Below are 25101 nucleotides of genomic sequence, written 5' to 3'. Positions count from 1 at the left end.
TTATCTAGATAGCGGTGTAGATATTTCCATGTTTATACAGATGGCGGTGTAGGTATTTCCTTGTTTATGTAGATAGTGGTGTAGATTTGTCCATGTTTATAGAGATGGTTGTGTATGTATTTCCACGTTTATAGAGATAGCGGTGTAGATATATATATGTTTATGCAGATGCCATTGTAGATATTTCCATGTTTATTGAGATAGCGGTGTAGATATTTCCACATTTATAGAGATGGCAGTTTAGATATTTCCATCTTTATACAGATAGCGGTGTAGATATTTCCATGTTTACACAGATGGTGGTGTAGATATTTGCGTGTTTATACACATGGCGGAGTAGATATTCCATCTTTATGGAGATGGCAGTGTAGATATTTTCATGTTTATACAGATAGCGGTGTAGATATTTCCAAATTCATACAGATAGCAGTGTAGATATTTCCAGGTTTATACAGATAGCGGTGTAGATATTTCCATGTTTATACAGACCGCAGTGTAGAAATTTCCATATTTATACAGATAGCGGTGTAGATATTTGCATGTTTGTGCAGATGGCAGTGTTGATGTTTCCATCTATACACAGATTGCCGTGTAGGTATTTCCATGTGCATACAGATGGCATTGTAGATATTTCCATGTTTATACAGATGGTGGTGTAGATATTTCCATGTTTATACTGATGACTGTATAGGTATTTCCATGTTTTTACAGATGGCATTGTAGATATTTCCATGTTTATAGAAACAGCAGAGTAGATATTTCCATGTTTATACAGATGGCGGTGCAGATATTTCCATTTTTATAGAGATAGCGGTGTAGATATTTCCATATTTATACAGGTAACGGTGTAGATATTTCCATGTTTATACAGATAGCGGTGTAAATATTTCCATGTTTATACAGATCACGGTGTAGATGTTTCCGTGTTTATAGAGATAGCCGTGTAGATATTTCCATGTTTATACAGACAGCGGTGTAGATATTTCCATGTTTATACCGACCGCGGTGTAGATATTTCCATGTTCATACAGACAGCGGTGCAGATATTTCCATGTCTGTACAGATGGCGGTGTTGATATTTCCATCTATACACTGATGACCGTGTAGATATTTCCATGTTTATACAGATGGTGGCGCAGATATTTCCATGGATATGTAGATGGCGGTGTAGATATTTCCATGTTTATACAAATGTCTGTGTATATATTTCCAGGTTTAAACAGCTGGCGGTTTAGATATTTCCTTGTTTATATAAATAGTGGTGTAGTTATTTCCATGTTTATACAGATAGCCGTGTAGATATTTCCATGTATATACAGATGGCTGTGTAGATATTTCCATGTTTATACAGATGGCTGTATAGATATTTCCATGTTTATACAGATGACTTTATAGGAATTTCCATGTTTATACAGATGTCAGAGAAGATATTTCCATGTTTATAGAGATAGCTTTGTAGATATTTCCATGTTGATACAGATAGCGGTGTAGATATTTCCATGTTTATACAGATCGCGGTGTAGACATTTCCATGGTTATACAGATCGCGGTGTAGATATTTCCATGTTTATACAGATAGCGGTGCAGATATTTCCATGTTTTTACAGATATCAGTGTAGAAATTTCCAAGCTTACACAGATTGCAGTGTAGATATTTCCATCTTTCTACAGACGGCATTGTAGATATTTCCATGTTTATACAGATGGCGGAGTAGATGTTTCCATGTTTATATTGATGGTGTTGTAGATATTACCATGTTTATACAGATAGCGGTGTAGATATTTCCATGTTTATTCAGATCGTGGTGAAGATATTCCATGTTTATACAGATCACGGTGTTGGTATTTCCATGTTTATACAGATAGTGGTGTAGATATTTCCATGTTTTTGCAGATAGAGGTGTAGATATTTCCATGTTTCTACAGATGACTGTGTAGATATTTCCATGTTTGTACAGATGGCAGTGAAGATTTTTCCATGTTTATAGAGATAGCGGTGTAGATATTTTCATGTTTATACAGATTGCGGTGGAAATATGTCCATGTTTATAAAGATAGCAATAGAGATATTTCCACGTTAATACACATAGCGGTGTAGATAATTCCATATTTATACAGATAGCGGTGTAGATATTTCCATGTTTATACAGATGGCTGTGCCGATATTTTCATATATATACAGAGTTCTCTGTAGATATTTCCATGTTTATATAGATGACAGTGTAGATATTTCCAGGTTTATACTGATGACTGTTTAGATGTTTCCATATTAAAACAGATGGCGGTGTAGATATTTCCATGTATATACAGATGGCTGTGTAGATATTTCCATGTTTATACAGATGGCGGTGTAGATATTTCCATGTTTATACGGATAACTTTGTAAGTATTTCCATGTTTATACAGATGGCGGTGTACATATTTCCAAGTTTATAGAGATAGCGGTGTAGTTATTTCCATGATTATGGAGATAGCGGTGTAGATATTTCCATGTTTACACAGATGGCTGTGTAGATAATTCCATGTGAATACAGATGGCATTGTAGATATTTCCATGTTTATAGAGAAGGTGTTGTGGATATATCCATGTTTATACAGATGACTGGGTAGATAATTCCATATTTTTAAAAATGGCAGTGTAGATACTTCAGTGTTTACAGAGATAGCGCTGTAGATATTTCCATGTTCATACAGATGGTGCTGTAGATATTTCCATGTTTAGACAGACGGCAGTGTAGATATTTCCATGTTTATACAGATAGCGGAGTAGATATTGCCATGTTTACAGAGATAGCGGAGTGGATATTTCCATCTTTGCACAGATTGCGGTGGAGATATTGCCAACTTTACACAGATAGGTGTGCTGATATTTCGAAGTTTACACAGATAGCTGTGTAGATATTTCCATGTTTACAGGGATAGCATTGTAGATATTTCCATGTTTATACAGATAGCGGTGTAGTTATTTCCATGTTGATACAGATAGCGGTGTAGATATTACCAGGTTTATAGAGATACTGGTGAAGGTATTTCCACGTTTATACAGACAGCGATGTAGATATTTCCACGTTTATACAGATAGCGTTGTAGGTATTTCCACATTTATAGAGATAGCGTTTTAGATATTTCCACGTTTATACAGATAGCGGGGTATATATTTCTACGTTTTACAGATAGCTGTGTAGATATTTCCCTGTTTACACAGATAGCGTTGTAAATATTTCCATGTTTACACAGATAGCATTGTAGATATTTGAAGGCTTACACAGATTGCGGTGTAGATATTTCCAAGTTTACACAGATAGCTGTGTAGATATTTCCATGTTTACACAGATAGCGTTGTTGATATTTCATTGTTTATAGTGATAGCGGTGTAGGTAATATCATGTTGATAAAGATACCGGTGTAGGTATTTCCGTGTTTATAAAGATAGCGGTGTAGATATTTCCATGTTTATAGAGACTGCGGTGTAGATATTTCCATCTTTGCACAGATTGCTGGGTAGATATTTCCATTTTTACACAGATAGCTGTGTAGATATTTCCAAGTTTACACTGATAGCGGTGTAGATATTTCCATGTTTATAGAGATAGCAGTGTAGATATTTCCATGTATATACAGATGGCTCGGTAGATATTTCCATGTTTATACAGATGGCGGTGTAGATATTTCCATGTTTATACAGATGGCACTGTAGATATTTCCATGTTCATACAGATAGCAGTGTCGATATTTCCATGTTTATACAGATAGCGCTGTAGATATTTCCATGTTTACAGAGATAGCGGTGTAGATATTTCCATCTTTGCACAGATTGCGCTGTAGGTATTGCCAAATTTACACAGATAGCGGTGTAGATATTTCCATGTTTACAGAGATTGCATTGTAGATATTTCCACGTTTATACAGATTGCGGTGTAGTTATTTCCGTGTTGATAAATATAGCGGTGTAGATATTTCCATGTTTATACAGGTAGCGGTGTAGAAATTCCCATGTTTATACAGATCGCTTTGTAGATATTTCCATCTTTCTACAGATGTCAGTGTAGATATTTCCAAATTTATACAGATGGCAGTGTAGATATTTCCATGTTTATACAGATGTCTGTGTAGATATTTCCATGTTTGTGCAGATGGCGGTGTTGATAATTCTGTGTTTATAGAGACGGCGGTGTAGTTATTTCTATGTTTAAAGAGATAGCGGTGTAAATATTTCCATGTTTATAGACATGGTGGTGTAAATATTTTCATGTTTATAGAGATAGCGGTGTAGATATTTCCATGTTTATACAGATAGCGGTGTTGCTATTTCCATGTTTTTAGAGATAGCGGTGAAGATATTTCCATGTTTATACAGCTCGCGGTGTAGATATTTCCATCTTTATACAGATGGCAGTGTAGATATTTCCATGTTTATACAGATAGCGGTGTAGGTATTTCCATGTCTATAGAGATAGCGGTGTAGGTATTTGCATATTTAAACAGATTGCGGTGTAGATATTTCCATCTTTATACACATGGTTGTGTAGGTATTTCCATGTTTATACACATAGCTGTGAAGATATTTCCATGTTTATACAGATAGTGGTGTAGATATTTCCATGTTTATACAGATGGCGGTGTAGATACATCCATGTTTCTGAAGATGGCGGTGTAGATATTTTCATGTTTATAGAGATGGCGGTGTAGATATGTCCATGTATATAGATATTGCAGTGTAGATATTTCCATGTTTATAGAGAAATCGGTGAAGGTATTTCCATGTTTATACAGATAGCGGTGTAGATATTTCCACATGTCTACAGATAGCGGTGTAGTTATTTCCATGTTTCTACAGATGGCGGTGTAGATATTTCCTTATTTATACAGACAGCGGTGTAGATATTTCCATCTTTATACAGGTAGCAGTGTACATATTTCCATTTTTACAGAGATACCGGTGTAGTTATTTCCATCTTTGCACAGACTGCCGTGTAGATATTTCCATGTTTACGCAGATATCTGTGTAGATATTTCCAAGTTTACACAGATAGCTGTGTAGATATTTCCATGTTTACACACATAGCGTTGTAGATATTTCCATGTTTATACAGACTACGGTGTAGATATATCCATGTTTATGCAGATAGCGGTGGAGATATTTCCATGTTTATAGAAACAGCGGTATAGATTTTTCCATGTTCATACAGATAGCGGTGTAGATATTTCCATGTTTATACAGATAGCGGTGTTGGTATTTCCATGTTTATACAGATAGCGGTGTAGATATTTCCATGTTTATACAGATAGCGGTGTAGATATTTCCATGTTTACAGAGATAGCGGTGTAGATATTTCCATCTTTGCAACGATTGCGGTGTAGGTATTTCCATCTTTACACAGATAGCGGTGTAGTTATTTCCAAGTTTACACAGATTGCTGTGTAGATATTTCCATGTTTACACAGATAGCATTGTAGATATTTCCATGTTTATACAGATAGCGGTGTTGATATTTCCATGTTTATACAGATAGCGGTGTTGGTATTTCCATGTTCATACAGATAGCGGTGTAGATATTTCCATGTATATACAGCTCCCGGTGTAGATATTTAAATCTTTATACAGATGGCAGTGAAGATATTTCCATGTTAATACAGATAGTGGTGTAGAGATTTGCATGTTAATACAGATGGCGTTGTAGATAGTTCCATGTTATTGGAGATACTGGTGTACATATTTGCATGTTTATAGAGATGGTGGTGTAGATATTTCCATGTTTATAGAGATTGTGGTGTAGATATTTCCATGTTCATAGAGATGGCTTTGTAGATATTTCCATGTTTACAGACATAGCGGTGAAGATATTTCCATCTTTGCACAGATTGCGGTGTGGATATTTCCATCTTTACGCTGATAGTTCTGTAGACATTTCCAAGTTAACACAGATAGCTCTGTTGATATTTCCATCTTTATACAGATAGCGTTGTAAATATTTCCATGTTTATACAGATAGCGGAGTAGATTTTTCCATGTTTATTCAGATAGCGGTGTTGGTATTTCCATGTTTATACAGATAGCGGTATAGATATTTCCATGTTTATACAGCTCGCGGTGTAGATTTTCCATCTTTATACAGATGGCGGTGTAGATATTTCCATATTTATACAGATAGTCTTGTGGATATTTCCATGTTTATACCGTTGGCGGTGTAGACAGTTCCATGTTTCTGGAGACGGCGGTGTAGATATTTTCATGTTTATAGAGATGGCGGTGTAGATACTTCCATGTTTATGGAGATTGCGGTGTAGATATTTCCATGTTTACACAGATGGCTGTGTAGGTATTTCCATGTTTATACAGATAGCGGTGTAGATATTTCCATATTTATACAGATCATGGTGTAGATATTTACATGTTTATACAGATAGCGGTGTAGATATTAACATGTTTATACAGACCGCAGTTTAGATATTTCAATGTTTATACAGATAGTCGTGCAGTTATTTCCATGTTTGTACAGATGGCGGTGTTGATATTTCCATCTATACAGAGATGGCAGCGTAGATATTTCCATGTTTATACATATGGCGGCGTGGATATTTCCATGTATATGCAGATGGCGGTGTAGATATTTCCATGTTTATACACATAGCGGTGTAGTTATTTCCAGGTTTATACAGATCGCGGTGTAGATATTTACATCTTTCTACAGATGACTGTGTAAATATTTCCATGTTAATACTGATGGTGTAGTAGATATTTCCATGTTTATAGAGATAGTGGTGTAGATATTTCCATGTTTATAGAGATAGCGGTGTAAATATTTCCATATTTATACAGATAGCGGTGTAGTTATTTCCATCTTTATACAGAGAGCGCTGTACATATTTCCATGTTTATACATATCATGGTGTAGATATTTCCATGTTTATACAGATAACGTTGTAGATATTTCCATGTTTATCTAGATAGCGGTGTAGATATTTCCATGTTTATACAGATGGCGGTGTAGGTATTTCCATGTTAATATAGATGGCGGTGTAGGTATTTCCTTGTTTATGTAGATGGTGGTGTAGATTTTTCCATGTTTATAGAGATGGTTGTGTATATATTTCCACGTTTATAGAGACAGTGGTGTAGATATATACATGTTTATGCAGATGCCGTTGTAGATATTTCCATGTTTATTGAGATAGCGGTGTAGATATTTCCACATTTATAGAGATGGCAGTGTAGATATTTCCATCTTTATACAGATAGCGGTGTAGATATTTCCATGCTTACACAGATGGTTGTGTATATATTTGCGTGTTTATACACATGGCGGAGTAGATATTCCATCTTTATGGAGATGGCAGTGTAGATCTTTTCATGTTTATACAGATGGCGGTGTTAGATATTTCCATATTCATACAGATAACAGTGTAGATATTTCCAGGTTTATACAGATACCGGTGTAGATATTTCCATGTTTATACAGACCGCAGTGCAGAAATTTCCATATTTATACAGATAGCCGTGTAGATATTTGCATGTTTTTGCAGATGGCGCTGTTGATGTTTCCATCTATACACAGATTGCCGTGTAGTTATTTCCATGTGTATACAGATGGCATTGTAGATATTTCCATGTTTATACAGATGGTGGTGTAGATATTTCCATGTTTATACAGATGACTGTATAGCTATTTCCATGTTTTTACAGATGGCATTGTAGATATTTCCATGTTTATAGAGACAGCAGTGTAGATATTTCCATGTTTATAGAGACAGCAGTGTAGATATTTCCATGTTTATACAGATGGCGGTGCAGATATTTCCATGTTTATACAGATAGCAGTGTAAATATTTCCATGTTTATACAGATCACGGTGTAGATATTTCCGTGTTTATAGAGATAGCCGTGTAGATATTTCCATGTTTATACAGACAGCGGTGTAGATATTTCCATGTTTATACCGACCGCGGTGTAGATATTTCCATGTTCATACAGATTGCGGTGCAGATATTTCCATGTTTGTACAGATGGCGGTGTTGATATTTCCATCTATACACAGATGACCGTGTAGATATTTCCATGTTTATACAGATGGTGGCGCAGATATTTCCATGGATATGTAGATGGCGGTGTAGATATTTCCATGTTTCTACAGATAGCGGTGAAGTTATTTCCATGTTTTTATAGATAGTGGTGTAGATATTTCCATGTATATACACATGGCTGTGTAGATATTTCCATGTTTATACAGATGGCGGTGTAGATATTTCCATGTTTATACAGATAACTTTGTAAGTATTTCCATGTTTACACATATGGCGGTGTAGATATTTCGATGTTTATAGAGATAGCAGCGGGGTTATTTCCATGTTTATACAGATAGCGGTGTAGATATTTCCATGTTTATAGAGATGGCGGTGTAGATATTTCCATGTTCATAGAGATAGCAGTGTTGATTTTTCCATGTTTATAGAGATAGCGGTGTGGATATTTCCATGTTTATACAGATATGGGTGTAGGTATTTACAAGTTTATAGAGATGGCGGTGTAGATATTTCCATGTTTATACGGATCACGCTGTAGATATTTCCATGTTTATACAGATCGCGGTGTATATATTTCCATGCTTATACAGATCATGGTGTAGATATTTCCATGTTTATAGAGATCGCGGTGTTGATATTACCATGTTTATAGGGATAGCGTTTCAAATATTTCCACATTTATACAGATAGCGGTGTAGTTATTAGCATGTTTATACAGGTAGCGGTGTAGATATTTCCATGTATAAACAGATGTCTGTGTATATATTTCCATGTTTAAACTGATGGCGGTGTAGATATTTCCTTGTTTATATAAATAGTGGTGTAGTTATTTCCATGTTTATACAGATAGCTGTGTAGATATTTCCATGTATATACAGATGGCTGTGTAGATATTTCCATGTTTATACAGATGGCTGTGTAGATATTTCCATGTTTATACAGATGACTTTGTAGGTATTTCCATGTTTATACAGATGTCGGTGTAGATATTTCCATGTTTATAGAGATAGCTTTGTAGATATTTCCATGTTGATACAGATAGCAGTGTAGATATTTCCAAGTTTATACAGATCACGGTGTAGATATTTCCATGTTTATACAGATCGCGGTGTAGATATTTCCATGTTTATACAGATAGCGGTGTAGATATTTCCATGTTTTTACAGATATCAGTGTAGAAATTTCCAAGTTTACACAGATTGCAGTGTAGATATTTCCATCTTTCTACAGACGGCATTGTAGATATTTCCATGTTTATACAGATGGCGGAGTAGATGTTTCCATGTTTATATAGATGGTGGTGTAGATATTACCATGTTTATACAGATAGCGGTGTAGATATTTCCATGTTTTTACAGATCGTGGTGAAGATATTCCATGTTTATACAGATCACTGTGTTGGTATTTCCATGTTTATACAGATAGCGGTGTAGATATTTCCATGTTTACACAGATAGCGGTGTAGATATTTCCATGTTTATACAGATAGCGGTGGAGATATTTCCCGGTTTGTACAGATGGCTGTTTAGATATTTCCATGAGTGTACAGACGGCAGTGTAGATATTTCCATGTTTATACAGATGACAGTGTAGATATTTCCATGTTTATTCAGATAGCGGTGTAGAGATTTCCATGTTTACACAGATAGCGGTGTAGATATTTCCATCTTTGCACAGATTGCGGTGTAGGTATTGCCAAATTTACAGAGATAGCAGTGTAGATATTTCCAAGTTTACACAGATAGCTGTGTAGATATTTCCATGTTTACAGAGATAGCATTGTAGATATTTCCATGTTTATACAGATTGCGGTGTAGTTATTTCCATGTTGATACAGATAGTGGTGTAGATATTTCCATGTTTATACAGGTAGCGGTGTAGAAATTCCCATGTTTATACAGATCGCTTTGTAGACATTTCCATCTTTCTACAGATGTCAGTGTAGATATTTCCAAGTTTATACAGATGGCAGTGTGGATATTTCCATGTTTATACAGATTTCTGTTTAGATATTTCCATCTTTGTGCAGATGGCGGTGTAGATATTTCCATGTTTGTAGAGATGGCGGTGTAGTTATTTCTATGTTTATAGAGAGAGCGGTGTAAATATTTCCATGTTTACAGAGATGGTGGTGTATGTATTTTCATGTTTATAGAGATAGCGGTGTAGTTATTTCCATGTTTATACAGATAACGGTGTTGGTATTTCCATGTTTATACAGATAGCGGTGAAGATATTTCCATGTTTATACAGATAGTGGTGTAGATATTTCCATGTTTATAGAGATAGCGGTGCAGATATTTCCATATTTATACAGATAGCTTTATTGTTATTTCTATGTTTATACAGATCGCGGTGTAGATATTTCCATGTTTATAGAGATGGAGGTGTAGATATTTCCATGTTTTTACCGATAGCGGTGTAGATATTTCCATCTTTACACAGATAGCGGTGTAGGTATTTCCATCTTTGTACAGATTGCGGTGTGGATATTTCCATGTTTATTCAGATTGCGTTGTAGATATTTCCATGTTTACACAGATAGCTATGTAGGGATTTCCATGTTTACACAGATAGCATTATAGATATTTCCATGTTTATAGAAATACTGGTTAAGGTATTTCCATGTTTACACAGATAGCATTATAGATATTTCCATGTTTATAGAAATAGTGGTTTAGGTATTTCCATGTTTATACAGATAGCTGTGTTGTTATTTCCTTGTTTATACAGATAGCGGTGTGGATTGTTCCATGTTTATGGAGATGGCTGTGTACATATTTTCATGTTTATAGAGATGGTGGTGTAGATATTTCCATTTTTGTAGAGATGACTGTGTAGATATTTCCATATTTATACTTATGGCGGTGTTGATATTTACATGTTTATACAGATAGCGGTGGAGATATTTCCTTGTTTATAGAGATGGTGTTGTAGATGTTTCTATGTTTATACAGAGAGCCTTGTAGATATTTCCATGTTTATACAGGTAGCGGTGATCATATTTCCATATTTTTACAGATCGTGGTGTAGATATTTCCATTTTCCTCAGATGGCAGTTTAGATATTTCCATGTTTATACAGATGGCGGTGTAGATATTTCCATGTTCATTCAGAAGGCGGTGTAGATGTTTCCATGTTTACAGAGATGGCGGTGTTGATATTTCTATGTTTATAGAGATAGCGGTGTTTATATTTCCATGTGTATAGGGATGGTGATGTAGGTATTTCCATGTTTATAATGTCAGTGGTGTAGACATTTCCATGTTTATTCAGATAGTGGTGTAGGTATTTCCATGTTTATACAGATGTCGGTATAGATAGTTCCATGTTTATGGAGATGGCCATGTAGATATTTCCATGTTTATACAGATAGCGGTGTAGACATTTCCATGCGTATAGACATAGTGGTGTAGATATTTCCATGTTTAAACAGATAGCGGAGTAGGTATTTCCATGTTTATACAGATAGTGGTGTAGATATTTCCATGTTTATACAGATAGCTGTGTAGATATATCCATGTTTATACAGATTGTGTTGTAGATATTTCCATGGTTATACAGATAGCGGTGTAGATATTTCCATGTTTATACAGAGAGTGGTGTACATATTTCCATGTTTACAGAGATAGAGGTGTAAATATTTCCATATTTGCAAAGATTGCCGTGTAGATATTTCCATTTTCACACAGATGGCGGTGTACATATTTCCATGTTTAAACAGACAGCTGTGTACATATTTCCATATTTAGACAGATAGTGTTTTAGATATTTCCATGTTTATACAGATTGCGGTGTAGATATTTACATGTTTATAAAGAGAGTCGTGGAGATATTTCCTTGTGTATACAGATAGCGGTGTAGATATGTCCATGTTTATACAGTTAGCGGTGTAGATATTTCCATGTTTACAGAGATAGCGGTGTAGATATTTCCGTATTTATACAGATAGCGGTTTAGATATTTGTATGTTTATTCACATGGTGGTGTAGATATTTCCATGTTTATACACATAGCGGTGTGGCTATTACCATTTTTATACAGATGGCAGTGTAGATATATCCATGTTGATACAGATAGTGGAGTAGATATTTCCATGGTTATAAAGATGGCGGTGAAGATATTTCCTAGTTTATAGAGATAGCGGTGGAGATATTTCCATGTTCATAGAGATAGCGATGGAGGTATTTCCATGTTTGTACAGATAACGATGTAGATGTTTCCATGTCTATGCAGATAGAGGTGTAGATATTTCCGTGTTAATGCAGATACTGGTGTTGATATTTCCATGTTTATAGAGATAGCCATGTAGATATTTCCATGTTTATACAGATAGCGGTGTAGACATTTCCATGTTTATAGGGATAGCTGTGTGGATATTTCCATATTTATACAGATAGCGGTGTAGATATTTCCATGATTATATGGATAGCGGAGTAGGTGTTTCCATGTTTATACAGACAGCGGTGTAGATATTTCCATGCTTATAGAGATAGCGGTGCAGATATATCCATGTTTATACAGATAGCTGTGTAGATATTTCCATGTTTATAGAGGTAGCGGTGTAGATATTTCCATATTCATACAGATAGCCGTGCAGATATTTCCATGTTTATTCAGATGGCGGTGTAGATATTTACATATTTATGCATATAGCATTGTAGATATTTCCATGTTTATACAGATAGCGGGGGAGATATTTCCATGTGTATACAGATGGCGGTGTACATATTTCCATGTTTCTACAGATGACTGTGTAGACATTTCCATATTTTTACAGATGGCGTTGTAGATATTTCCAGGTTTATACAGATAGCGGTTTAGCTATTTCCATGTTTATTCAGATAGCGATGTAGATATTTCCATGTTTATAGAGATGGCTGTGTAGATATTTCCATGTTTATACAGATGGCAGTGTAGATATTTCCGTGTTTATACAGATAGTGGTGTGGATATTTCTGTGTTTAAACAGATGACTGTGTAGGTATTTCCATGTTTATACAGATGGTGGTGTAGATATTTCCATATTTAAAGAAATAGGCATGTAGATATTTCCATGTTTATACAGATAGCGGTGTAGACATTTCCATGTTTATACAGATAGCGGTGTAGATATATCCATGTTTATACAGATCGTGGTGTAGATATTTCCATATTTATACAGACAGCGGTGTAGATATTTCCATGTATATATAGATAGCGGAGTAGATATTTCCATATTTACAGAGATATACGTGTAGATATTTCCATATTTCCACAGATTGCGTTGTAGATCATTCCACCTTTATACAGATAGCGGTGAAGATATTTCCATGTTTACACAAATAACGGTGTAGATATTTCCATCTTTATACAGATGACTTTGTAGATATTTCCATGTGTTTACAGATGGCAGTGTAGATATTTCCATGTTTATGCAGATAGCGGTGTGGCTTTTTCCATGTTTATAGAGGTAGCGTTGCAGATATTTCCATGTTTATACAAATAGCGGTGTAGATATTTCCATTTTTATACAGATAGCGGTGTAGATGTTTCCATGTTTATACAGACAGCAGTGGAGATATTTCCATGTTTATACACATAGCCGTGTACATATTTCCATGTTTATAGAGACAGCGTTGTCGGTATTTCCATGTTTATACAGATAGCGGTGCAGATATTTCCATGTTTATACAGATGCCTATGCAGATATCTCCATATTTATACAGAGGGCTGCGTAGATATTTCTATGTTTATACAGATGGCAGTGTAGAAATTTCCATGTTCCTTCACATGACTGTGTAGGTATTTCCATGTATATACAGATGGCTTTGTAGATATTTCCATGTCTATAGAGATAGCGGTGCAGATATTTCCATGTTTATACAGATAGCGGTGTATATATTTCCATGTTTATATAGATCGTGGTGTAGATATTTCCATGTTTATACAGATACCGGTGTAGATATTTCCATGTTTATACAGACCACAGTGTAGATATTTCCATGTTTATAGAGATAGCAGTGTAGATATTTCCAAGTTTGTACAGATGGCGGTGTTGATGTTTCCATCAATAAACAGATTTCCGTGTAGGTATTTCCATGTGTATACAGATGGCATTGTAGATATTTCCATGTTTATACAGATGGTGGTGTAGATATTTCCATGTTGACACAGATTACTGTATAGGTATTTCCATGTTTATACAGATGGCGGTGTAGATATTTCCATGTTTATAGAGATAGCGGTGTAGATATTTCCATATTTATACAGATAACGGTGTAGAAATTTCCATGTTTATACAGATAGCGGTGTAAATATTTCCATGTTTATTCAGATCACGGTGTAGATATTTCCTGGTTTATACAAATAGCGGTGTGGATATTTCCATGTTTATACAGAGAGCGGTGTAGATATTTCCATGTATATACAGATGGCTGTGTAGATATTTCCATGTTTATACAGATGGCTTTGTAGAGATTTCCATGTTTATACAAATGACTTTGTTGGTATTTCCATGTTTAGAGAGATAGCAGTGTAGATATTTCCATGTTTATACAGATAGCCGTGTAGATATTTCCATGTTTATAAAGATGGTGGTGTAGATATTAGCATGTTTATACAGATAGCGGTGTTGATATTTCCATGTTTATACAGATCGTGGTGAAGATATTTCCATGTATATACAGATCGCGGTGTAGATATTTCCATGTTTATACAGATCACGTTGTAGATATTTCCATGTTTATACAGATAGCGGTGTAGATATTTCCATGTTTATACAGATAGCGGTGTTGATATTTCCTTGTTTATAGAGATAGCGGTGTAGGTATTTCCATGTTTATAGACATAGCGGTGTAGATATTTCCATGTTTATATAGATGGCGTTGTAGTTATTTCCATGTTCATACCGATAGCGGTGATGGTATTTCCACGTTTATACAGATAGCGATGTAGATATTTCCATGTTTATACAAATGGCAATGAAGTTATTTCCATGTTTAAACAGATATTGGTGTAGATATTTCCATGTTTATACAGATGGCGGTGTAGATACATCCGTGTTTCTGAAGATGGCGGTGTAGATATTTTCATGTTCATAGAGATGGAGGTGTAGATATTTCCATGTATATAGAGATTGCAGTGTAGATATTTCCACGTTTATTGAGAAATCGGTGTATGTATTTCCATGTTTATAGAGATAGCAGTGTGCATATTTCCATATTTATACAGATGACGGTGTAGGTATTTCCATGTTTATACAGATGGCGGTGTAGATATTTCCTTGTTTATACAGATATCTGTGCAGATATTTCCATGTTTACACAAATAGCCGTGTAGATATTTCTCTGTTTACACAGATAGAGTTGCAGATATTTCCATGTTTATAAAGATAGCGGTGCAGATATTTCCATGTTTATACAGATAGCGGTGTGGCTATTTCCAAGATTATACAGATAGCGGTGTGGGTATTTCCATGTTTATACAGATAGCGTTATAGATATTTCCTTGTTTATAGAGATGACTGTCTAGATATTTGCATGTTTATACAGCTTTCCGTGTAGATATTTCCATGTTTATACAGATGACTGTGAAGTTATTTCCATGTTTATACAGATGTCAGTGTAGATATTTTCATGTTTATAGAGATAACGATCTAGATATTTCCATGTTTATACAGATAGCGGTGTAGACATTTCCATATTTAGAGAGATGGCGGTGTAGATATTTCCATGTTTACACAGATATCAGTGTAGATATTTCCATGTTTATAGAGATGGCGTTGTAGGTAATTCCATGTTTATAGGGATAGCGGTGTAGATATTTCCATGATTATACAACTCACAGTGCAGATATTTCCATCTTTATACAGATGGCAGTGAAGATTTTTCCATGTTTATACAGATAGTGGTTTAGGTATTTCCATGTTTATATAGATGGTGGTGTAGATATTTCCATGTTAATGCTGATGGCGGTGTAGATATTTCCATGTTTATACAGATAGCGGTGTGGCTTTTTCCATGTTTATACAGACAGCAGTGTAGATATTTCCATGTTTATTGTGATGGCTGTGTAGATATTTCCATGTTTATACAGATAGCATTATAGATATTTCCATGTTTATAGAGATGACTGTCTAGATATTTGCATGTTTATACAGCTTTCCGTGTAGATATTTCCATGTTTATACAGATGGTGGTGTAGATATTTTCATGTTTATACAGATGGCGGTGGAGATACATCCGTGTTTCTGAAGATGGCGGTGTAGATATTTTCATGTTTATAGAGATGGCGGTGTAGATATTTCCATGTATATAGAGATTGCAGTGTAGATATTTCCATGTTTATAGAGAAATCGTTGTAGGTATTTCCATGTTTATAGAGATAGCAGTGTGCATATTTCCATATTTATACAGATAAAGGTGTAGGTATTCCCATGTTTATACAGATGGCGGTGTAGGTATTTCCTTGTTTATACAGATATCTGTGCAGATATTTCCATGTTTACACAAATAGCCGTGTAGATATTTATCTGTTTACACAGATAGAGTTGCAGATATTTCCATGTTTATAAAGATAGCGGTGCAAATATTTCCATGTTTATACAGATAGCGGTTTGGCTATTTCCAAGTTTATACAGTTAGCGGTGTGGGTATTTCCATGTTTATACAGATAGTATTATAGATATTTCCATGTTTATAGAGATGACTGTCTAGATATTTGCATGTTTATACAGCTTTCCGTGTAGATATTTCCATGTTTATACAGATGGTGGTGTAGATATTTTCATGTTTATACAGATGACTGTGAAGTTATTTCCATGTTTAGACAGATGTCAGTGTAGATATTTTCATGTTTATAGAGATAACGATCTAGATATTTCCATGTTTATACAGATAGCGGTGTAGACATTTCCATATTTAGAGAGATAGCGGTGTAGATATTTCCATGTTTACACAGATAGCAGTGTAGATATTTCCATGTTTATAGAGATGGCGTTGTAGGTAATTCCATGTTTATAGGGAAAGCGGTGAAGATATTTCCATGATTAGGCAACTCGCAGTGCAGATATTTCCATCTTTATACAGATGGCAGTGAAGATTTTTCCATGTTTATACAGATAGTGGTGTAGGTATTTCCATGTTTATACAGATGGCGGTGTAGATACAGCCATGTTTCTGAAGATGGCGGTGTAGATATTTTCATGTTTATAGAGATGGCGGTGTAGATAATTCCATGTTTACAGAGATTGCGATGTAGATATTTCCATGTTTATAGCGAAAGCGGTGTTGGTATTTCCATGTTTATGGAGATAGCGGTGTAGATATTTCCATATTTCTAAAGATAGGGGTGTAGGTATTTCCATGTTTATACAGATGGCGGTGTAGATATTTCCATGTTTCTACATATGGCAGTGTAGATATTTCCTTGTTTATAGAGATAGCGGTGTAGATATTTCCATGTTTATACACATAGCGCTGTAGAGATTTCCATGTTTTCAGAGATAGCGGTGTAGATATTTCCATCTTTGCACAGATTGCCGTGTAGATATTTCCATTTTTACACAGATACCTGTGTAGATATTTTCAAGTTTACACATAGAGCTGTGCAGATATTTCCATGTTTACACAAATAGCGTTGTACATATTTCCATGTTTATACAGATATCGGTGGAGATATTTCCATGTTTATACAGATAGCGGTGGAGATATTTCCCTGTTTACACAGATAGTGATGAAGATATTTCCATGTTTATACAGATAGCGGTGTAGATATTTCCATGTTTATAGAGATAGCAGTGTAGATATTTACATGTTTATACAGATGGCTGTGTAGATATTTCCATGTGTATACAGATGGCATTGTAGATATTTCCATGTTTATACAGATGACTGTATAGGTTTTTCCGTGTTTTTACAGATGGCACTGCAGATATTTCCATGTTTATAGATATAGCGGTGTAGATATTTCCATGTTTGTACAGATGGCGGTGTTGATATTTCCATCTATACACAGATGGCCGTGTAGATATTTCCATGTTTATACAGATGGCGGCATAGATATTTCCATAGACATGCAGATGGCAGTGTAGATATTTAAATGTTTATACAGATGGCTGTGTAGATATTTCCATGTGTATACAGATGGCATTGTAGTTATTTCCATGTTTATACAGATGACTGGATAGTTATTTCCATGTTTTTACAGATGGCAGTGCAGATATTTCCATGTTTATACAGATAGCGGTGCAGATATTTCCATGTTTATACAGATGCCTATGCAGATATCTACATATTTATACAGTGGGCTGTGTAGATATTTCTAGGTTTACACAGATGGCAGTGTAGATATTTCCATGTTCCTACACATGACTTTGTAGGTATTTCCATGTTTATACAGATGGCTTTGTAGATATTTCCATGTCTACAGAGACAGTGTTCCAGATATTTCCATGTTTATACAGATAGCGGTGTATATATTTCCATGTTTATACAGATCGTGGTGTAGATATTTCCATGTTTATACAGATACCGGTGTAGATATTTCCATGTTTATACAGACCGCAGTGTAGGTATTTCCAAGTTTATAGAGATAGCAGTGTAGATATTTCCAAGTTTGTACAGATGTCGGTGTTGATGTTTCCATCTATACACAGATTTCCGTGTAGGTATTTCCATGTGAATACAGATGGCATTGTAGATATTTCCATGTTTATACAGATTGTGGTGTAGATATTTCCATGTTTACACAGATGACTGTATAGGTATTTCCATGTTTATACAGATGGCGGTGTAGATATTTCCAGGTTTATAGAGAAAGCGGTGTAGATATTTCCATATCTATACAGATAACGGTGTAGAAATTTCCATGTTTATACAGATAACGGTGTAAATATTTCCATGTTTATACAGATCACGGTGTAGATATTTCCTTGTTTATACAAATAGCGGTGTAGTTATTTCCATGTTTATACAGATAGCGGTGTAGATATTTCCATGTATATACTGATGGCTGTGTAGATATTTCCATGTTTATACAGATGGCTTTGTAGATATTTCCATGTTTATACAGATGACTTTGTAGGTATTTCCATGTTTATACAGATGGCGCTGTAGATATTTCCATGTTTATAGAGATAGCTGTGTAGATATTTCCATGTATATACAGATAGCGGTGTAGATATTTCCATGTTTATACAGATCGCGGTGTAGATATTTCCATGTTTATACAGATAGCGCTGTAGAGATTTCCATGTTTTCAGAGATAGCGGTGTAGATATTTCCATCTTTGCACAGATTGCCGTGTAGATATTTCCATTTTTACACAGATACCTGTGTAGATATTTTCAAGTTTACACAGAGAGCTGTGTAGATATTTCCATGTTTACACAAATAGCGTTGTACATATTTCCATGTTTATACAGATATCGGTGGAGATATTTCCATGTTTATACAGATAGCGGTGGAGATATTTCCCTGTTTACACAGATAGTGATGAAAATATTTCCATGTTTATACAGATAGCGGTGTAGATATTTCCATGTTTATAGAGATAGCAGTGTAGATATTTACATGTTTATACAGATGGCTGTGTAGATATTTCCATGTGTGTACAGATGGCATTGTAGATATTTCCATGTTTATACAGATGACTGTATAGGTTTTTCCGTGTTTTTACAGATGGCACTGCAGATATTTCCATGTTTATAGATATAGCGGTGTAGATATTTCCATGTTTGTACAGATGGCGGTGTTGATATTTCCATCTATACACAGATGGCCGTGTAGATATTTCCATGTTTATACAGATGGCGGCGTAGATATTTCCATAGACATGCAGATGGCAGTGTAGATATTTAAATGTTTATACAGATGGCTGTGTAGATATTTCCATGTGTATACAGATGGCATTGTAGATATTTCCATGTTTATACAGATGACTGGATAGTTATTTCCATGTTTTTACAGATGGCAGTGCAGATATTTCCATGTTTATACAGATAGCGGTGCAGATATTTCCATGTTTATACAGATGCCTATGCAGATATCTCCATATTTATACAGTGGGCTGTGTAGATATTTCTAGGTTTACACAGATGGCAGTGTAGATATTTCCATGTTCCTACACATGACTTTGTAGGTATTTCCATGTTTATACAGATGGCTTTGTAGATATTTCCATGTCTACAGAGACAGTGTTCCAGATATTTCCATGTTTATACAGATAGCGGTGTATATATTTCCATGTTTATACAGATCGTGGTGTAGATATTTCCATGTTTATACAGATACCGGTGTAGATATTTCCATGTTTATACAGACCGCAGTGTAGCTATTTCCAAGTTTATAGAGATAGCAGTGTAGATATTTCCAAGTTTGTACAGATGTCGGTGTTGATGTTTCCATCTATACACAGATTTCCGTGTAGGTATTTCCATGTGTATACAGATGGCATTGTAGATATTTCCATGTTTATACAGATTGTGGTGTAGTTATTTCCATGTTTACACAGATGACTGTATAGGTATTTCCATGTTTATACAGATGGCGGTGTAGATATTTCCAGGTTTATAGAGAAAGCGGTGTAGATATTTCCATATCTATACAGATAACGGTGTAGAAATTTCCATGTTTATACAGATAACGGTGTAAATATTTCCATGTTTATACAGATCACGGTGTAGATATTTCCTTGTTTATACAAATAGCGGTGTAGTTATTTCCATGTTTATACAGATAGCGGTGTAGATATTTCCATGTATATACAGATGGCTTTGTAGATATTTCCATGTTTATACAGATGGCTTTGTAGATATTTCCATGTTTATACAGATGACTTTGTAGGTATTTCCATGTTTATACAGATGGCGGTGTAGATATTTCCATGTTTATAGAGATAGCTGTGTAGATATTTCCATGTATATACAGATAGCGGTGTAGATATTTCCATGTTTATACAGATCACGGTGTAGATATTTCCATGTTTATACAGATCGCGGTGTATATATTTCCATGTTTATACAGATAGCGGTGTAGATATTTCCATGTTTTTACAGATATCGGTGTAGATATTTCCCTGTATACACTGATTGCGGTGTAGGTATTTCCATCTTTCTACAGATGGCATTGTAGATATTTCCATGTTTATACAGATGGCGGTGTAGATATTTCCATGTTTATATAGGTGGTTGTGTAGATATTACCATGTTTATACAGACAGCGGTGTAGATATTTCCATGTTTATACAGATCGTGGTGAAGATATTTCCATGTTTATACAGATCGCGGTGTAGATATTTCCATGTTTATACAGATCGCGGTGTATATATTTCCATGTTTATACAGATAGCAGTGTAGATATTTCCATGTATATACAGATAGCAGTGTAGGTATTTCCATGATTTTAGAGATAGCGGTGTAGGTATTTCCATGTTTATAGACATAGCGGTGTAGATATTTCCATGTTTATATAGATGGCGTTGTAGATATTTCCATGTTTATACCGATAGCGGTTTTGGTATTTCCACGTTTATACAGATAGCGATATAGATATTTCCATGTTTATGCAGCTCACGTTGCATATATTTATATCTTTATACAGATGGCATTGTAGATATTTCCTTATTCACACAGATGGCTGTGTAGATGTTTCCATGTTTATACAGATGGCAGAGTAGTTAGTTCCATGTTTATGGAGATGGCGGTGTAGTTATTTTCATGTTAATAGAGATGGCGGTGTAGATATTTCCATGTTTATAGAGGTAGCAGTGAAGATATTTACATCTTTATACAGATGGCTGTGTAGATATTTCCATGTGTATACAGATGGAATTGTAGATATTTCAATTTTTATAGAGATGGCGCTGTAGATATTTCCATGTTTATACAGATAACGGTGGAGATATTTCCATGTTTATACAGACAGCAGTGGAGATATTTCCATGTTTATACACATAGCCGTGTACATATTTCCATGTTTATAGAGACAGCGGTGTCGGTATTTCCATGTTTATACAGATAGCGGTGCAGATATTTCCATGTTTATACAGATGCCTATGTAGATATCTCCATATTTATACAGAGGGCTGCGTAGATATTTCTGTGTTTATACAGATGGCAGTGTAGAAATTTCCATGTTCCTACACATGACTGTGTAGGTATTTCCATGTTTATACAGATGCCTTTGTAGATATTTCCATGTCTATAGAGATAGCGGTGCAGATATTTCCATGTTTATACAGATAGCGGTGTATATATTTCCATGTTTATACAGATCGTGGTGTAGATATTTCCATGTTCATACAGATACCGGTGTAGATATTTCCATGTTTATACAGACCACAGTGTAGATATTTCCATGTTTATAGAGATAGCAGTGTAGATATTTCCAAGTTTGTACAGATGGCGGTGTTGATGTTTCCATCTACACAGATTTCCGTGTAGGTATTTCCATGTGTATACAGATGGCATTGTAGATATTTCCATGTTTATACAGATTGCGGTGTAGATATTTCCAGGTTTATAGAGAAAGCGGTGTAGATATTTCCATATTTATACAGATAACGGTGTAGAAATTTCCATGTTTATACAGATAACGGTGTAAATATTTCCATGTTTATAGAGATCACGGTGTAGATATTTCCTTGTTTATACAAAGAGCGGTGTAGTTATTTCCATGTTTATACAGATAGCGGTGTAGATATTTCCATGTATATGCAGATGGCTGTGTAGATATTTCCAGGTGTACACACATGGCTTTGTAGATATTTCCATGTTTATACAGATGACTTTGTAGGTATTTCCATGTTTATACAGATGGCAGTGTAGATATTTCCATGTTTATAGAGATAGCTGTGTAGATATTTCCATGTTTATACAGATAGCGGAGTAGATATTTCCATGTTTATACAGATCGCGGTGTAGATATTTCCATGTTTATACAGATCGTTGTGTAGTTATTTCCATGTTTATACAGATAGCGGTGTAGATATTTCCATGTTTTTACAGATATCGGAGTTTGTATTTCCATGTATACACAGATTGCGGTGTAGATATTTCCATCTTTCTACAGATGGCAATGTAGATATTTCCATGTTTATACAGATGGCGGTGTAGATATTTCCATGTTTATATAAATGGTGGTGTAGATATTACCATGTTTATACAGATAGCGGAGTAGACATTTCCATGTTTATACAGATCGTGGTGAAGATATTTCCATGTTTATACAGATTGCGGTGTAGATATTTCCAGGTTTATACAGATCGCGGTGTAGATATTTCCATGTTTATACAGATAGCGGTGTAGATATTTCCATGTTTATACAAATAGCGGTGTTGATATTTCCATGTTTTTAGAGATAGCGGTGTAGGTATTTCCATGTTTATAGACATAGTTGTGTAGATATTTACATGTTTATATAGATGGCGTTGTAGATATTTCCATGTTTATACCGATAGCGGTGTTGGTATTTCCACGTTTATACAGATAGCGATGTAGATATTTCCATGTTTATACAGCTCACGGTGCAGGTATTTATATCTTTATACAGATGGCATTGTAGATATTTGCTTATTCACACAGATGTCGCAGTAGATGTGTCCATGTTTATACAGATGGCGGAGTAGGTAGTTCCATGTTTATGGAGATGGCAGTGTAGATATTTTCATGTTTATAGAGATGGCGTTGTAGATATTTCCATGTTTATAGAGATAGCAGTGTAGATATTTACATGTTTATACAGATGGCTGTGTAGATATTTCCATGTGTATACAGATGGCATTGTAGATATTTCCATGTTTATACAGATTGACTGTATAGATTTTTCCGTGTTTTTACAGATGGCAGTGCAGATATTTCCATGTTTATAGAGATAGCGGTGTAGATATTTCCATGTTTGTACAGATGGCGGTGTTGATATTTCCATCTATACACAGATGGCCGTGTAGATATTTCCATGTTTATACAGATGGCGGCGTAGATATTTCCATGGACATGCAGACGGCAGTGTAGATATTTAAATGTTTATACAGATGGCTGTGTAGATATTTCCATGTGTATACAGATGGTATTGTAGATATTTCCATGTTTATAGAGATGACAGTATAGTTATTTCCATGTTTTTACAGATGGCAGTGCAGATATTTCCATGTTTATACAGATAGCGGTGCAGATATTTCCATGTTTATACAGATGCCTATGCAGATATCTCCATATTTATACAGTGGGCTGTGTAGATATTTCTATGTTTATACAGATGGCAGTGTAGATATTTCCATGTTGCTATACATGACTGTGTAGGTATTTCCATGTTTATACAGATGGCTTTGGAGATATTTCCATGTCTATAGAGATAGCGGTGCAGATATTTCCATGTTTATAGAGAGAGCGGTGTATATATTTCCATGTTTATACAGATCGTGGTGTAGATATTTCCATGTTTATACAGATACCGGTGTAGATATTTCCATGTTTATACAGACCGCAATGTAGATATTTCCATGTTTATAAAGATAGCAGTGTAGATATTTCCAAGTTTGTACAGATGGCGGTGTTGATGTTTCCATCTATACACAGATTTCCGTGTAGGTATTTCCATGTGTATACAGATGGCATTGTAGATATTTCCATGTTTATACAGATGGTGGTGTAGATATTTCCATGTTTACACAGATGACTGTATAGGTATTTCCATGTTTATACAGATGGCGGTGTAGATATTTCCAGGTTTATAGAGATAACGGTGTAGATATTTCCATATTTATACAGATAACGGTGTAGAAATTACCATGTTTATACAGATAGCGGTGTAAATATTTCCATCTTTACAGATCACGGTTTAGATATTTCCTTGTTTATACAAATAGCGGTGTAGTTATTTCCATGTTTATACAGATAGCGGTGTAGATATTTCCATGTATATACAGATGGCTGTGTAGATATTTCCATGTTTATACAGATGGCTTTGTAGATATTTCCATGTTTATACAAATGACTTTGTAGGTATTTCCATGTTTATACTGATGGCAGTGTAGATATTTCCATGTTTATAGAGATAGATGTGTACATATTTCCATGTTTACACAGATCGCGGTGTAGGT

This window comes from Pan paniscus, chromosome 13 (assembly GCF_029289425.2).
Source record: "Pan paniscus chromosome 13, NHGRI_mPanPan1-v2.0_pri, whole genome shotgun sequence".
NCBI classification, from domain to species: Eukaryota; Metazoa; Chordata; class Mammalia; order Primates; family Hominidae; genus Pan; species Pan paniscus.
Note: the sequence above shows the minus strand (reverse complement) of the source record.